Source organism: Nannospalax galili, unplaced genomic scaffold, assembly GCF_000622305.1.
Source record: "Nannospalax galili isolate Female #2095 unplaced genomic scaffold, S.galili_v1.0 scaffold296, whole genome shotgun sequence".
Classification (NCBI taxonomy): Eukaryota; Metazoa; Chordata; class Mammalia; order Rodentia; family Spalacidae; genus Nannospalax; species Nannospalax galili.
Window position 1 is genome coordinate 1385111 of NW_008340113.1, and position 18618 is coordinate 1403728.

The 18618-nt window shown below is 39.3% G+C and overlaps 1 pseudogene; it reads left to right on the forward strand.

Annotated features, from left to right (window-relative positions):
* The window catches only part of LOC103735712, a 50888-nt pseudogene extending 32476 nt beyond the window's left edge, over positions 1-18412 (forward strand).
* The last annotated feature ends 206 nt before the right edge of the window (positions 18413-18618 follow it).

An 18618-nucleotide genomic window follows, 5' to 3' on the forward strand; every position in this document is an offset into this window, starting at 1 on the left:
TTGTTCTGTGACTCCTATTTCTATTCGCCCTATACAGAGCAATGACAGACCAAATAAACCATTACATTGATGTCCAGTTTCAAAGTCCAAGGAATTTGTAGGGGTTAATTTTATAGGCATGGGTTAGAGATTACTTATAGGGGCAGGGGCAACTTATAGGTTCCTACACCATGAAGAGTATTCTCCTGCCCACATCTGTTAACCACTTATATATCACAGATAGTAAGGGAACTTAATGAATTTTCACATCCTAACCCCAGGAATGCTAACAGGCCCAATATCATAAGGGCCTGGTGCTGGTGACCACAGTTACTGTTGTGGCAATAATCCCATCCAGTCAGGAAGAAAACAACATACATCATTACTATGCCAAAATGCTTATTAGAAGCAATCAATATTTTCAATAAGTTATAAGATATTTGGAGGAATGAAATCTCCATGAAAATTCTAGAGGAGCATTTTCTGTTATAATCATCAGGAAAAATCTCTCAACACAGAGCCCTCAACAAAGCACAGGGCAGCTGCTGAGGTGTGGTCTCCTGGACTCCTACAAATGGGTCTTTGTTGGGGCTCAGGCTCCCTGTGGGACATGGTATGCAAGACATAGTAAATTGTGTGAAATGTCATACCATTATGAGTTCTTTTTTGTCCCTATTTCTGCTCCATCTATTTCTTGTAGGATAATTCATGCCTTAAGAGCTTCTATCCCTCTATTCTGAAGGAGCTTTTAGTATCATTTAAGCATGGGATCATCTCAGCTACAATAAGGACACCTTCAGATCATCTCCTATTTGTAACCCGTGTATTTCTTTCTATTGTCTTGTTGTTTTGGATAAGACTGAGAGCTATATGGAAAAAAAGGAAGAGAGAGTGGGAAAACTTGTCTAGTTCCTGATATTGAAGAAATGTTTCCAATGTTTCATCATTTAATGTAATTTCCTAGTATCTCGTGAGCATATGGAAAACATCCAGACAACTAAGGACAGCAAGCAGACATCTCTGCCTCATAAGCAGTTATACAGACAATGTCAGTGAGAAATAGACTATACTAGTGAATAGATACTCTGCCATGTTGTCCACAAGCAAACGGGGACAAAATGGTGTGAGTTAGATTGACAATGTAAGAAGTTTTAATGCTGTTGTTAGAAGGCAGCGGAAGCTAAGGTTACAACCAGAACAGCATGTCAGGATCTGTGTTTTGGAAAGGTATCTAGCAAAGAAGTTGATATTCAAGGGGAAATACAAAGTAAATCACTTTTCTTCTACACATGATAGATCACAAGGTGAATTCTCACCGACACAGTATTTTTAATTTATGAACTTCTATTTCTCCCTAGTGCAGGTACTGATCTACCTCCTCCCTTACTGTTTGTTATGGTTTAGATAAGTGGCCCTCCAAGGCCCCTGTGTTAAGGCACCTGACTGAAGCCTTGGTCCCCACTGGCAGCACTACTTTGGAGGATTATGGAAGCTCTGGGGGAGGTGCTAGCTTCTGGAAGTAAATCAATGGAGCATGCCTATGTGTATGTCTTTTCCCTGTCCCCTTTCTACCTCTGTTCTTACTTTCTGTCTTCTCTAAGGTGAGTAGCCTCTGCCACAGGCTCCTGTTATTGAGGAGTAAGGGCTGAAACTGTTGAAACAACAAGCCAAAATAAATTTGCCTGTGGGTTATGTCAGGTATTTTGTCACAATAACAAAATTCCTAGCACATGATCCTCTGATTTTATTTCTGGGTGTTCATACATTTTCAAGCTATGTGTCTTACGGTCTAAGATGGCAGCAAACTAGGATAAGTAACACAAATTTTCCTAGCTAAAATTCTCACATTCAGATATATAGGACTGAAGTAATAAGAATATCCCTCAATTACTAGCATACAGAGAAGAAAATTTGTCTGTTGGTCTACTAAAGTGTGTTCTGCATGCAGTGCTTCTCCGCACATTTTGTCTATAGCTTACAAGTATAGAAGCTGAAAGTAGTTAGAAACTTGCACTACAAATTGACAGAGTAATTAAATCTAACATAAAAAAAATGAAGCTTCTATTTTGATTGTCTGCTTTTTGTGTCTTTTTGTCAGGTGGCTTATTTGGGCTGTCTTTTACCTATGGATCAGCTCACAGTGGTTGAGGAGGGGGTAACTTGTTGGTTCACCATAAAGAAAATATAGTCAAATATGCATGGTCCACATAATCTTGGTGTGATGGTAAATTTTTCATTTATTTTTATTTTATATGTATGAATGTCTTACCTCCATGTTTGTAAGTGTACCACTTGCATGCAATGCCCACAGAGGCCAGAAGAGGGTGATAGATCTCCTGGAATTGAAGTTACTAAAGGTTAGCTGCCGTGTGGGTGTTGGCAACTGAACCTGCTTCCTTTGGAAAAGCAGCTAGTTCTCTTAACTGATGAGCCATCTCTCCAGCCCCAATGTGTGATAGCTAATTCTATGTATAAATTTGATTGGATCATGGGTGCCTAGATATTTGATATATTAATTCTGATGTGTCAGATATTTTTACTAGATTAGTCTTTGAATTGTTGGGCTCAGGATAGTATACGGCTCTTCTCAATATAAGTGAACAACATCCAATCTCTATAGGTCCTGAGAAGTATGAAAGGATAAGGAAAGGAGAACTCACCCCTTTTCCTTCCTGCCTCTGGGAGCAAACACATCTGTTCCCTCTTGCCCTCAGACTGAGAGGATTATGTCATGGAGTTCTTGGCTCCCAGGAATAGAATGATACCAGATTCCTGGGTCTCTAGTTTGGAAATGGCAAATAAAGGGACTCTCTCATCTCTGTAGCTACATGAGTCTATTATTTTCTTTCTTTCTTTGTTTGTCTTAAGACTACATTTTGATTTGTAGCTCAGGCTGGCCCCAAACATAAAATCTTCCTGCTTCTTACCCTTGACTGTTAATATTCCAGATATATACCACCACACCTAGCTTTAATTCTTCCTCTGTGTGTGTGTGTGTGTGTGTGTGTGTGTCCATGTCCTATTGGTTCTGTTTCTCAGAGGAATCTTAACTAACATGTTTAGCCAACTCATTATCTGAGCTCATAGGGAGAAAGTGAAGAAAAACATTGCCTCATGTCATGAGAAGGCATAAAAACAAATGTCTACTAGAATTATTAGGCCTGATATAGAGAAGCAAGAAGCTCTCTCAAATTGACTCTGGCTCTTCTATTTTATCATGCTTTTTTCCCCCATTGGCCTACCCTTATAAGAATTTACTCTGCAGAGACTGCAGGGATGACTCAGTGGTTAAGAGAGTTTGCTGTTTTTCTAGAGGACTCTAGTTAAGTTCCCTGCACCCTTGCTGCACGTGCCTGTAACTCTAGCACCAAAGATCCAACACCTTCTTCTGGTCTCTGTGGACAATACACACACACACGCATGCACACACACACACACACACACACACACACACACACACATAACACAAATAAATGAAAATAAATTATTTTTAAAATAATTTTTATTGTTCAGGATTGTTTTGGCTACACTGGTTTTTTTGTACTGCCATATGAAATTCAAGATTATTTTTTCAATTTCTGTGAAGAACTGTGTTGAAATTTTAATGAGGATCACACTGCTTTTTGTTAAGATGGCTATTTTCACAATATTAATCCTACAAATCCATGAGCATGACAAATCTTTCCATCTCTGGTATCTTCTTTAATTTCTTCGATTCAAAGTTTTATTACACAAGTCTTTCACTTTGTTTAAATTTATTCCAAGATGTTTTACACTATTTAAGGCTATCATGAATGGAATGGTTTCCTGGTTTCTTTCTTAATATGTTGGTGATGTATACGAAGGATTTTCTGTATGCTAATTTTGTAACCTGCTACTTCACTGAACATGTTTATCAGCTCTAGAAGTTTTCTGGTGGAGTGTTTTGGGTTTTATATAATCATATCACCTGTAAATAAAAATACTTTGACTTCTTTCTTTCCTGTTTATACCCCCTTTATCTACTTCACTTTTCTTATTGCTCAATCTAAGACTTCAAGAACTATATTAAACAGGAATGCGAAGGGTAGACATTCTTATCTCTTTCCAGGTTTGAATGGGAATGCTTTGAGTTTTCCTCCATTTACTATGATGTTGGCTATGGGTTTTCTGCATATTGTCTTTATTATGTTGTAATATGTCCCCTATATCCCTAGATTCTCTATTAGCTTTATCATGAGGGGATGTTGGATTTTCTCAAATGCCTTTTCTGCATCTAATGAGATGCATCTGTCTTCTGTCCTTGAGTCAGTTTATGTGGTGGATTACATTTATTGATCTACATATGCTGGTTGAACCATTCCTGTATCTCTGGGATGAAGCCAATTTGGTGGCTAATATTTTTTATGTGTCTGGCATTCAGGTTGCAGGTATTTTAGTAAGACTTTTTGCATCTATACTCATCAGACAGATGAATGTAATTTTCTTTTTTGTTGGATATTTATCTGGTTTTAGTGTCACGGTAACACTGACTTTGTAAAAAGAAATTGAGGGTGTTCCTTTCTTTTCTATTGTATGATATAATTTGAAGAGCATTGGTATTAGTTCTGATTTGAAGATCTGATAGAATTCTGCACTGTAACCATCTGGTCCTGGACTTTTTTTAGTCGGGAGATTTTTAATTACTTTTTTTATTTCACTGATTGTTGTATATCTATTTAAATTGTTTATTTCATGGTGATTTAATTTTGATAGGTTATATATATAAAAATTCATCCACTTCTTTTGAATGTTCCAGTTTAGTGGAATATAGCTATTTTAAGATTTTTTTAATATAAAAAAAGAGCTAGAAGTATCAACTTCCCTGATTTTAACATCAACTACAGAGCTATAGTAAAGAAAACAGCGTGGAACTTGCATAAAAATGGACACATTGATCAATGGGACAGAATTGAGGGCCAGGATATAAGCCTACACACCTACAGATATCTGATTTTCAATAAATAAGCCAAATGAAAATATGGTTCACAATAGAATATCATTGAGTTATAAGGAAAAATGAAATTATGGAATTCAAAGGTAAATGAAATGAGCTGGAAGTAAACATTCTGAGGTAACTCAGATCCAGGAAAACAAATCCCACATTTTTTCTCTCATAAGTAGATGCTAGCTTTGAATCTTTAGATATGTGTATTTAAGTTGGAGTACCCATAGAAGTAAAGAAATTAGTAAGGGACCATGCGGGGGGATATCAATGAAAGGATGATAGAACTCTGGTGATATGAAAGGAGAAAGGGGACTAATGGAACAAGAAGAGTAAAGTGAGGTGGGAGAAGGGAAGGCAGGGTAGAGAAGGGAGTGTAGAAAAGGAAAATTAATGCTAAATACCATTGAAAATGTCACATGAAACATACTACTGCAGAAGTTTCATAGAATATACACATATAATGGGGGGGGCAATACTTCTCTTAGACACCATAGACTGTCAAATAAAAGCCTAGTGCCAGGTATGGGTTATCTCTTTTGGACTTATTGTTCTATAAAGACCCTCAGACCCCCAAATATTACAGGCGTTTGCCATTGCTCTTTGTTACCCTCCAGAACTCCATACCCTATTATTAAAGACACTACATATTTGAGTCATAGAACATGGAGAAATCTACCTGGTACCAACCTGGAAGTTTCATCTTGACTGGTTAGCTTTCATAGTGCTGGAAGATGTTACACATGCAACCAAGGCAGAAAAATAATCATCAGTCTTACTTAGCTGTAAACTCAGTGAGCTAAAATAACAATCAGCTTGGCAAAAATAGGCCCACTTTCTGCAGTTGTGGCACAAATATCATCGGAGTAACCAGGCACTTTTTTTATTGTATTTAAAGCCCATTCCACAGGAAAAAACTCATGCTTGCTACTATTAATTGGGAAGAAAACTTGTGAATGGCTAGGTTATAGACACCAAAGGAAAAACCTGATACTATTATTCTGCTAAATGGAAAATGATAGTAAACTGTCATCTGAGTTCTTATCTTTATACCCATAGATCTGTGCTTCTCTCAACCCTCATCAGGGAAGATTACTTTTGCAGAACATGAAGATTAATACAGAAACCCACAACTGCTCAATGTTCAGAGAATAAGAGACTATGGGGTGCTCAGCTCCAAATGGGTCATCTATATCACTCTCTCCCTTCCATGATTCAGAGATTATTGTGGAAGAGGGGGTGGAAAGATTCTAAAAGCCAGAGGTAGTAGACATCTTCAGCAAAATAGTGTTCATAGGACATGACAAAGCCATTGCACACATGAACACACAGTGGCTGTGACTACATACACAAAACATCTACAAGATCTACATCTACAACATGACAGACAAAAGTCCCAGCACGGATGGGGGAGGGTCTCATGATTCTAACCTGTAGTTGAGAAACTGTGGGCAGTTGATGACTGCTGCGGGAGGAAGAGTAATTTTCTTCAGGGATAGGGTCCCTGGTATGCTACCTGTGCTTCAGTAGATTGTTCCACACCATGCACATATAACAACACTAAGTGGACTCAGTGGGGTTTGGAAACCAGTTTATGAAGTTGGAAGAAAATGTGGTGGGATGATAGGGAGGGAGTATTTATAAGGGAGTGACAGGGTGTAGATATGATCAAAACACATTATATGCATTTATGAAGTTCTCAATCAATAAATGATCCCATAATGTAGTTGATAAATTAAATGGATTTCTTACCCTTTCATTAGGTATTGGTTTCTTCAAGAAGACTTTTTAAATACCAGAGAGTCCTACAAGCAATATTCATAATTCTATAGCAGTAAAATTTCAAATGTTGTACATATTAAACCAGCTATATTGTGTTAAACCAGCTTTACAGAACAAAAAAAGTAGGTTTTTCTGAAACTCTTCCTGAACAGAATGAACTATTCAGTTCAGATAGGAGGGATCCATCATACACGTTTCTCTCAATTCCCACATAAATTGTGAATCACATGAGCTCTGTTAATTGATGGAGTTGGCTCAGATTCTGTCAAAACAGCTCATAGGAAACCTCACTCTTAAGGATCTGATCTACAAGTAATATTCATCTCCTGGTTGCCTGCTTTCTTTATGGTGCAGTGTTGGATGCTGAGCATAACAAGGGTTGTGTCATGCTTCCAGCTCTGAGTATCAGTATCTGTACACAGTCTACAGAAAGACAGTAACAGAGAAAATGCTTCCCAAATCACTCAACATTTCACTTATTCCTACTGGACTGAGAACAGTGGCAAAGCTTCCTGAAAGGGCCTGTATGGCTATGTGTTCTGAAACACAGCCTTCTCTCTAGTCATAAGTCTTTTCTCTTCTCCAGAAATGCACACCCTCCCACCTCAGAGCCTTTAAAGAGGCTCTTGTATCTAGAAGACTCTTCATTATCTCTCTCACCCTAAATCCTTTTTCCCAGAAACACCTAGCTGTTAACCACCTCTACCCAGTGCTTTCACTGCCCCCATATGCCTGTCATTTTTTATTATATAATTATTTTATCAATATTTATATCTATTTAGATGTTGAATGTAAAATCATGGTTCAATAAATATTTGTCTAAAGAAATGGGTCAATGATTAATGAATACTTGTAATTATATCAATTAAATAATCCACATCTTTTATTTGATAGTAACCATTTCATAAACATTAATTTCACCATGTTAACATTTCTTAAATTCCTAGTACACTAGGCACTTTACTACAGAGTGAAGATTCTGCCCCCACATGGGCTGCCCCTAAGACAATTATATAGTTACAATACCTGCAACCTCACTTTGAGAAATCCAAAAATCTAAAGCTGAGCTGAGATTTAACTTTGCCCAAAGAGTCAATGATGACTTCTTCAAGAAGAAATGGATGTGCAATGGACAAAATGGTGAGGAAAGGTATGTGGAATATTAAAAAATCAAAGGCTGGAGGAGCTTGGTAGGGCAGCTAACAGAACAGCACACCTTCTGTCACAGTGGTTCCAGATGTGTGGAAGAGGATTAAGATGAAACTGATTGACATAGGATAGAAACTGTAGGATGAGATGAAATGATGGGCAATGATGAATCTGAAACAAGAACAAGAAAACAAACTTGGAATAGGCATGCTTGATGGAATGCACAGATCAGAGGCTTAGGAAAAATATACACTTTGTAGGCAAATACTGGGATTGGGGGTGGGTACCAGAAACTTCTAACCTCTGAACAAATCACCAAAATTATATTCTATAAGGGTAGCAGTATTTCTCTCAGGGCCCTAGTAACAATGATCATATGACTTAAAATATATATTTGGAGAATCAGCAACCTCAAAGGAGAAGTCAAAATACCTGTGTATTTAACCAGAACACCACATAAACCTCATATAATCAAGCACACAAGTTTGAGAATTGTATTTAAAAAGGATTCTCATTACACCTTCAGTTAGAATCATCACCCTTTTTCTAACACTGTCCACTCTTCTGTCAGGAATAATGGCTTGTTCCCACTCCACCAATCAGCAGTACATAACAGGAAACACGAGTAGGCTAGGCCAGAGAAAGTACAAGTGGAGGTAGAGGTCATTGGGAGGCTTGTGCACATTATTAGAAGAAAACCCCAGCTAATTGTGCTCAAAAAGCCAACAGACTGGACGGACGGTCCTTATGCAGTCATAAAACACCTTGAGCATTTCTTCCATTAGCACAAGGACTGAGTGATTTCTTAAATCCCCAAATTCATTTGTTTATCCTACTGTAACTATCACTTCCTTGAGCTGTGTCTAACTATGAAACAACTGAAATTCTTTCAACAATTACTTGATAGGTTTATCACTCATAGAGAATAAGCAATATAACATATAGCACAGCCCCTTCTGAGCCCATCACACATACATCCCCCTGAACTGAGAATGAACAACAAGAACTTTTTCTGTGCTATTAAGGTATCAGAGTCTGAGGGGGCTGCATTGTAATAGTGGGATAGAAATCCATCATTTAGCAGTTCAGTCCCACTGATCACTAGATAAGTATTTCAATGGCCATGAATGCAGATATAAATGGAAATGTGAACATTGTGAGCCTGGACCTTTTCTAGTGGATACTTTTGCACTTCATAGAAAGAAATTGGTCATGCAATTTCCTCCATAGTTTAAATTAAGAAATTTCACATCTTCTACCTCAGTTTCCTCACTTGCATAGTTTATCACAAGTATTCTTTTTTATGTTATCTCACATAGTTCTATAAAAAGAAAAGATGCTTTGGGGCTGGAGAGATGGCTCAGTGATTAAGAACACTGGTTGCTCTGAAACCCTCTTCTGGTCTGCACAGACATTCAAGACATGGGTGCAGTTACATACACACCGGCAAAACACTCACATACATAAAATAAAAATAAATAAATCCAAAATTTTAAAAAGAAAGGATGTTTTCAAAACTTACTTGACACAATATCATAATTACTTTCCTGGCATCAAACTGTATTCAAATGGAATCCTCCTGTTCTGGTGGACAAATACATATAATCTAAAGAGGTTTTCCCCCATTTTTAAACCAGATTGACCCCAACTAAATTTACCAAGACACCCTACTTGAAACAGCAGCAACTTGTTTGATGGAAAATCTGTCAAAAAAGATCACCTGAGGGGCTGCAGAGATAGCTCAGGGGTTAAGAGCACTGTCTACTCTTGCAGAAGATCCAGATTCGGGTCCCAGCACCAACATAATAGCTAAAACTGTCCATAACTCCAGTTCCAGAGAATCCGGTGCCCTCTTCTGACCTCTGACCTGTGGGCATTGCATGGCATGGGTGCACTTGCATACATGGAAACAATACATTCAAACACATAATAATAATAATAATAATAATAATAGTAATAATAATAATACATACTTTTTAAAATGTAGAACACTTGAGAGGTAAACACTGTGTGCATGTTTTATCTTTTCTTCCTACTGACATTTGAATTTCAGATAAGATGCTCTTACCAAAATAGTTGTTTTTTAAAAAGTCCTGTTTCGGCAAACCTTGTTTGGGGGAAGCAAAGCAATCAAAATAAAGAGCAGAAGAGGAGTCATTGTAGGTGCTACTGAACTGCACACAGATTTATGAAAGGGCCAGACAGATATATTTTCAGAAACTGTGGAACACTGCTTTCTAAGCTGTCTACATTTTGCTGATGTTTTTCTTATAAATGATGGATGGAGTTTTCCAAGATTTTTTGGTCCTTTGGTCCACAATGCAATTTCTCAAATCGTGTTTGCAATAGATGAAGGGTATGAATTATTTGGAGAAAATAAGAGTCATATCTAGAGTTCATGTACATATGATACTTGACTTATGACAGAAATGAAAACTGTAAGACAGAATGGTCATTAAAATAAATGGTGCTGGACTTCCACAATGGGAGAGAAATTGTGCTGAATCAAAGGGTTAGAAACAAAGTTATTCAGTCATGTGTGTGTGTGTGTGTGTGGTGTGTATGTATGTAGTCATCAGAGAGCAGTGCTTCTCAGAGGGTGGCCTGAGGCCATGTGCATATAAGTCTCTTGAGCAATGATTAAAGATAAATTTCTGAGCCTGTCTTAGATTCACCATAGAATCAGTATTTCATTAGTTCCCTTATTTTTATTTCACTAAGGCTTAGTGTTTTACAGTTTGGAAACAACCATCTGAACCCCTGCTCTGTCACTTACAAATAAATTAATTCATCCATCTATGTTTTCTTCCTCATAAATAAATTCTTAATAATAACCTCATGGGTTAATTATGATGATTCAGTGAGATATCACATACATAGCACATCTCTCCTTAACAACACTGAATAAATGTGAGGATTATTCTTCATAACAAACATAAAAATAAAATGTTTTAAATAACATAATTTTCAAGGTCAAAATTTAACTTTGTAAAGGCATACCTATATTATTTCTCTACCTATGTCTTATGAATGGATTGAAGAGCAGAGAAGTTGTTTGCAGAACACAACAGTTGATTTACAATCCTCCACATGAACTCATGGTCTCACTCAAAAGATGAACAGCCTTAAGATTTGTTCATATAGCACAGAATGAAGCCTCTTCCAGTGACCCACCCAAGTTAAATGATTTGGTAATCAATGTGATATCGAATTAATTGACTCAGAAAACATTTACTAAAAGACAGGAAGGTTTCATGAACTGTACTAGATGCTGAGCATCGAAAAGAAAAACATACTGCCCTCCCCATCAAGAAACATGAATGCACAAGGGCACAGTATGTCATCCTTCATTCAAATTTATTACACAGCCTTTCTTAGCCAGTGTTGTTTGTTGTCAAATAGCTAAATTTAAAAAAAATGGGAATTTTTTAATCTATGTTTTTAGTAGGGTTTCCATTTATGAGGAATTCTTCTGATAAGAAGATAAACCATAATAAGTTTATTTGTATCCACCTACCCTTCCTGCTTTTTTATCTTATTGAGACAGGGTCTCTCTATAGCCCCTGCTGATCTGTACCTCACTATGTAGACCAGACTGGCCTTGATCTCACAAAGACCTACCTGCCTCTGCCTCCCAAATGCTGGGATTAAAGATGTGCACCACTGTGACCCACTTACCCTTTCTGTTCTTAAAGGCAAACACTTTTCTGTGGACATTTCAAGATGTTACTCTACTTTTTCTGGCATCTAGTGCTGCTGAAACACAAGGAAGGAGAAATGGAAACTACTGTGGGATATGAGCTGCATTAGCAACTTCTCTACTCCGAACGCCCCTCTGCTTGATTGTCAGTACCGAAGGACTAAACATGCACACATGTTTAGAAGCAGACAGCTAGCTTCAGAAAGAAATGAGCAAAGAATTTCAGATTTTGCACTCAACTTTGCCCTGAGGATCAAAGTTGGTAAAACTGAAGTTCAGAAAAAATGTTTTACAAACAGTGCAAACTTGTTCAGTGAACGAATGTGATAAACTTCCACAAGCTAGATGGCTTAATGCCATGGAAATCCAACCTGGAGATATCATCAGACCCATGCACTCTCTGAAAACTCTGGGTAAGAACCTATCCCACATCTCTCTCCCAACTTCTGGAGATTAGCCTTGGCTACTGGCTCATGACACAATCCCTGTGTCTGTAGTCACACAGCTTTGATACTGTTCCCTCTACTTTCTCTTCTTCTTATAAGACCAACCCAAATCCATGATATTCTCATTAACCTTACCAAGCAACAATCCTATTTCTGAATAAAATCACATTGTGAGGATCTTGATAGACAAGCATGCTTTTGACAGTGGACACAGTACAATCTCAGTAGAGCATGGTTTTTAGATGAGATGGCCAATAAGTCAATCCAGGGAAGCAAGACAAAACCAACAACCAAGTCACAGGTTGTACATGGTGGTGCATATCCACAATCCCAGCACTCAGGAAGCAGAAGCAGGAGGACCAATTCAACTGAAAAACAGATTGGTCTACATAGCAAGTTCTAGGTAACCCAGGACACAGAAACTGCCATGCAGGTGGTACTCTGAGAGGTCTGAAGCAATCAGAGATACCTTCCTCACTGTCTTGCTTCACTAATGCACTCTCCTGGGAATACTTTCAGGGACAACTTTCCCCATCCCACATCCACTCCACCCCTGCTGGCTCAGATGCTTCTTCTTAGTCCTTGCTTGCATGACTCCACAGCTCTCTCCATGTGGCTTCTCAGATACTTACTTCTGTGAATCGCTTTTATGGTGAGCTGCTTTAACTCAAACAGAACATAAGGTATCACCATGCAGCAGGCATGGCTGGGACCCTACCAAGATTTCCTGTGAAATTCTATTGCATTCATTCCCTAGGTGTCATGACTGTTGGCTACTAATGGCTCATAACTTGTCTCCCAGAAGAAATGCTTTTACCTGCTCACAGACATTGATCTAGAGAAACTTGAAGTTTATGTTAACTGCCATCCATCCCCATTCCCAAGACTGGACCATAGCTCATCATTGTCTGAGAGCTGGGTATCAGCCTAGCCCCTTTGCTGTATGGTGAAATTCACCAGAGAAGACCAGGAAATTACATTCTTGCCCTACTGCTTCACTCTCCTTTTTCTATTTCCCTCTATTCTAGTTCCATCAATGTTTATGTGATAAACACTCTGACCAAAAGCAAGTTAAGGGACAAAAGGGTTTATTTCAGTTTATAACTCCATGGGATGTCATGTCAGGAAGTCAAGCACAAACTTGAAGCAGAAACCATAGAGAAACACTACTTTCTAGTTCATTTAACTAGCTTTCTTATACAGCCTAAGACCACGTGCCCAGGGAATGGTGCCACCCACAGTGGGCTGGGCCTTCCCTTATTAATTAACAAACAAGGCAATCCCCTACAGACATGCCAATCTGATCTGGGAAATCCCTCAATTGAAACTCCCTTCTTAGGTGATTCCATACTGTGCCAAGTTAATAGTTAAAAATAACTGACACACCTTATTATTCCTTCCACTCTGTTGTTTGCCTAAGATTTCTCATCTTTCCCTCTGTTACTAATGAGTGTAACTGAAGACACTCTGAACCTTCATGACTACAATTTAAAGCTAGGAGTTTTATGTATTGTATTGGACGGATGAATGGATGATCTGGATGGATGGATAGATGGATGGATGTGAGAGAGTAATAGAGGGAGAGAGGGAGGAAATGAAGAAGTAAGGAGGAAGGAAGGAAGTAGAAAGAAAGGATGGAAGGAAGGAAAGAAGGAAGGTTGGTTTAGGGACATGTGAAATCAGGTATCAAAACCTAGACAGGTTTTCACAAGAGCTGAACTGGTAATGAAACTGGTAATGAAAGAAGCTTCACATAAACAAAGATTTGAACACAAGGAGATAAGATGAGGACATACATATAGGGGCATAAGACAGTGGGGTTGCTCACAAAAATGGTGGAAGAATCTAATAGTCAGACCTGAGAAATATGCCTTCTATGTCACTAGAAGTGGGTAAATTATTTCCACAGACTCCAGAAAACTAAGATGACATTAAACCTCTGAACTGGAACCAATTTGTTTAAAATTTTCTCAGACTTAAATTTCTCCAGAGCAGGGGGGACATGGGTTGCAAGCCCAGATTATGACATTGGTTCAAATAAAATTTTGTGAGAAATCATCTACTGATGAGCCTTTGAAGACCCAACACCTGGTGACAGAACCTCTGGAGATCTTAAGAGCATAGCCCTCTGAAGCCAGTATTTGACAAGCTATAAAAATGAAAGATTTCATGCCATGGAATTTCTACCACAGATGTGGTTCTTTGTAATTTTAATAGCTCTTCTCAAACATTGCAGCAGTTTTAGAACCCAAGCAGATGGCAAGGAAGGGTTTAACTGCTTGAGGAAATTCCAGCTGAAAAAGGCAACTCTAAGAATAATTCCAAAACTTACTTTCCCATCACTATCATATTGATAAAGTAGTTTGGTGAATCTTTTCAAGAGGAGGTAGCTGTGCTTGAGAATAAGAAACTGTATGTTTGGTCAGTCACTAATGCAAATATTACTGAGTCCAATTTTTACATTATACTTGTTCTTTCCAAGGCAAAGATTCAGGTTTATTTTGAACTTATATCAAGAAACCTAAAACACATTGTCCACAATACAAAAGACTTGGTACATGACAAATGCCCTCAGAAGTTGGAGTCTGGGAGCATCCTCTAAGTTGCTCTGGCCCTGGTTAGCATTAAGGATATGTCCAACTTCCAGGTATGTGTCACAAAGACCCAGCAAGGTCAAAGGAAGTACATAATCTGGGTAAGTATTTTCATGGCTTCATTCAGGCATGATTGGATCCATGTTCTGGTTCGGTATTTCTGGAGTTCTTCCAGTTCTTCCTGCTTCTGAATGTTCTCAGGCTGGTGTCTTGAAACAACATTCAGTATGGTTTCTTTAACATTAAAATGTAGATTGAATGTCAAGGGCCACCATACAAGTCATGTGTGGATGCCTTTAACTCCAGGATTCAAGAGGGAAACAAGCGGATCTCTTTGAAATTGATGACAACCTGGTCTACATAGTAAGCCACATGCCAACTGGGGCTACAGGGGGACCCTGTCTCAAAAAATAAATATCACTCTGGCTAGACCACACTGATCCAATTTCTGTAGCTGGAAAAATGTCATTGCCTAATTTACTTAAATCTGTGTCAATCACTGTCACAAGGAAATGGAATTTTCCCAAGTGGACTGCCCTGTGCATATGAAGGTAATGTGAGGGCCCCTGACCATCATGACTTTCAGTCAAAGGCTCCGAAATGGATGACAGAAACACTACTTCAATGTCTGATATGATTAAAAACAATTTGGGGCAATATATTAGAATATTCTTAAATACCTTGTTATTTTAAAATTATCATTTATTCACTACATTAAATTCTTTTCAGATAAACTATCACACATGGACATGTTTCTTATTCTTTCTCTCTACTTCCTTTTTTCTTTCCATCAGTTTTCCTGATAAATTTTTTCTCATACTCTTCCTTTCATTTTTAGTACTTTTTACTCTTAGTGACTTTGGATATATACAAATTTAGCCGAATATCAAATTACACATTTTTTTTAGTTGAAACCTTGAAGCTTTTGGCATAGAGCACAGTATCTTCCTAAGGAGGCAGAGTAGTATCCACTGAAGGTAGGAAGAGGAAGTGAAGTTCATCCACCACACCTCTCCCCAAAGCCTGTGGAACAGAAAACTACAGATTCCTTGGAAAGAAAGCTCCCCATATGTTTGTATGGAAAAAAAGGAATGTCTTGCTATCTATAGTCAATAAGAACAGCTCCCACAAGGACTGTGGACCTTTAAACATTATTGGAATTGTTAAAGACTATGGCACTTTCTGAACTGAATGCATTTTGCATTATAAAATGGCAAGGAGAATGTAAGAACAAGGGTTAGAAGGTTATGGCTTAAAAGTAATATGTGAGTACAGCAGTTAACACTAACTGCATTTTCAGAGGACCTGGATTCATTTCCTAGCACCCACATGGCAGCTGACAACCACCTATACTCCAGTTCCAGGGGATCTTATGCCCTCTTCTGGCCTCCACAGGCATTGCACACATGAATGCATTTAAATACATGTAGCCAAAATACCCACACATTTTTAAAAAATAATGTTTGTGCACTGGTTGTCACCAACCCTGACTGATAACCTGAGTTCAAACCCCAGGGCTCACTTTTCAGAGCAAGAAAAGTTATAAGAAAACTGAGCAAGGTGTCCTCTGTACATATATATACATACATACATGCAAAAAAATGCAATAAAAATGTTTTCTGTGGTGTGTTTGTCAGGTTGATAATGGTGGACTTGGAATAGTTTATATTGATTAGTAGATCTAGAATAACTCAGGAAACAAACTTCTGGCCTTTTATATGAAGGGTTAAATGAGTTGAGACAACATACCCTAATGTGGGCTGAGGTCCTAGACTGAACAAAAAGGAGGAAGTAGGCTGAACAACAGCATGTATCTCCTCTTCTTCCTAACAGTGGGTGCAATGTGACCTGCTACCTTAAGTTCCTGACACTATGCCTTCCTTGCCATGATGGACTGCACCCTAAAGCTGTAAGCCAAAAATAAACCCTTCCTCCCTAAAGTTGCTTTTGTTGGGGTATTTTATCACAGTAACAGAAAAATAACCAAGACAAATTCACATAGCTTAAAAAACTTCTTTTGCAATTTAATTATTATCCAAATTCTATGTCATGTTGCTTTAAAATGGGAAGTGACTATAAATATTTTCTTTTTGGTAATAAGAAATGAGGTATAGTGAACTGTGTTGCTGCTAAAACACATTCACACAGTTACAAATAAAACAAACTACAAAGAAAGTAGCATGGACAGTCTACATTTTTTGTTTTCATGGACTCTTGCCCAGTCGCTTCCTACTGTACTCTTAAGATCTAGTTGGCTTAGATGCAGCAGCACTCTCCAGATGCCTGAACAAGCTTCATGAGGCTCCTTACAGACTTTGCTTTTCTTAGGACCAGTTTCAAAATCTTTTGGTTTTCTTAGCAGTCAGTAAAGTCAGACCAAACACACGCCTTTAATCCCAGTACTCGGGAGGCAGAGGCAGGCGGATCTCTGTGAGTTCAAGGTCAGCCTGGTCTACATAGTGAGTTCCAGGACAGCTGGGGCTACAGGGAGACCCTGTCTCAAAAAGAAAAAAAAAAAAAGTTCAGGGAGATGGCAGGCATGGTGGGCAGGCGTAGGGGCACATACCTACAATTCCAGGGCTCATGTGTTGTAAACAGGAGTTTAAAAGTTTAAAGCCAGCCTCAGCTATACTGAAAGTACCAGAACAGTCTGGAATACATAAAACTTTCCAAAAAACATTGTTTTAAGGAAGAAAAGTTTTTGATTAAAACTTTCAAGAACCATCCTCTGGCCAACTTAAGACAACTCTCATATTCGGGATATCCCTAGTCCTGATCCAAACATTAAAACCTACATCACTTTTTTAATTGAAGTAAAATTCGGGGAGCTCGCCCTGGCGAGCTGGAGTTGGGAGAGGCCAGAGCTCGCAACCCTCTGACCGCACGCCACGCGCACTTGCACCACCCTCAGCCCGCAACGCAACCGTTGCCAGCAGGATGGACTGCGACGCAGGGGTCTCCAGGCTGGAGGGGACAATGCCCGGAACACCGAGGAGCTGTTCAAGGCTCTCAGCCACATGCTGCCCTACGTGAAGGTGCTGACCCAGGTGGGTCCTGAGCCCACTACCCCCTACCCTTGGGACCAGTGTGCTGGGAAGGAAGGTCCTCTACCTGCCGAGCTTCTTCCCTACACCAAGTACGTTGTGTAGGTGGATGGGAAGATAGGGATGTTCCTGCATCTGAGCCCCCGCCTAATGTTCAACGCCCTGTCCACTGTGACCCGGGGCAGCATGAAGCATGAAGGCTTTTCCTCCAGATGAAATCGAGCAGGTTTCCAACAAGGATGACATGAAGACGTCTCTGAAGAAAGTTGTGAAGGCAACATCGTACTAGATGATGATGCTGACCCACCCCCTGCACATCATCTCAGTGCTGTAGATGGTCCAGTTTGGGGGACCAGAGGCGGAGTACAGTGGCGTGCTAGGCTCCATCTGGAAGATTTTCAAGGAAGAGGGGCTGCTGGGATTCTTTGCTGGCTTAATCCCCCACTTCCTAGGTGATGTGGTTTTCTTGTGGGGCTGTAACCTGCTGGCCCACTTCATCAATGCCTACCTGGTGATTGACAGAGTGAGTGACACCTCAGGGGGCCTGGGGAACTACCAGAATCCAGGTTCCTAGTTCAGCCATGCCTTGGCCATCTGGAGCTACACCAAGTTTGTGATGGGGGTTGTGGTGACCATGCTGACCTACCCCATCCTGCTGTTGGAGATCTGATGGCTGTAAACAACTGTGGGCTACAGGCTGCCCCTGCCCCACTTACTCCCCTGTGTTCAAGTCCTGGATCCTTTGCTGGAAATAACTGCATGCAGGACCAGCTCTTCGCAGGTGTCATCAGGATCCTGCTTTACCCTGGAGTAACCTAAGTCACTTGGCCAAACCATTATGGGGTCTTGGCCTTACCCTGATGAGGACCCATCATCTCAGATACTTTAGGGGGACGCCAACTCAGCCTGGCTCCATGTGTGTGCTGGATAGCTTTAGTGTCAACTGGACACACTTGGGTTG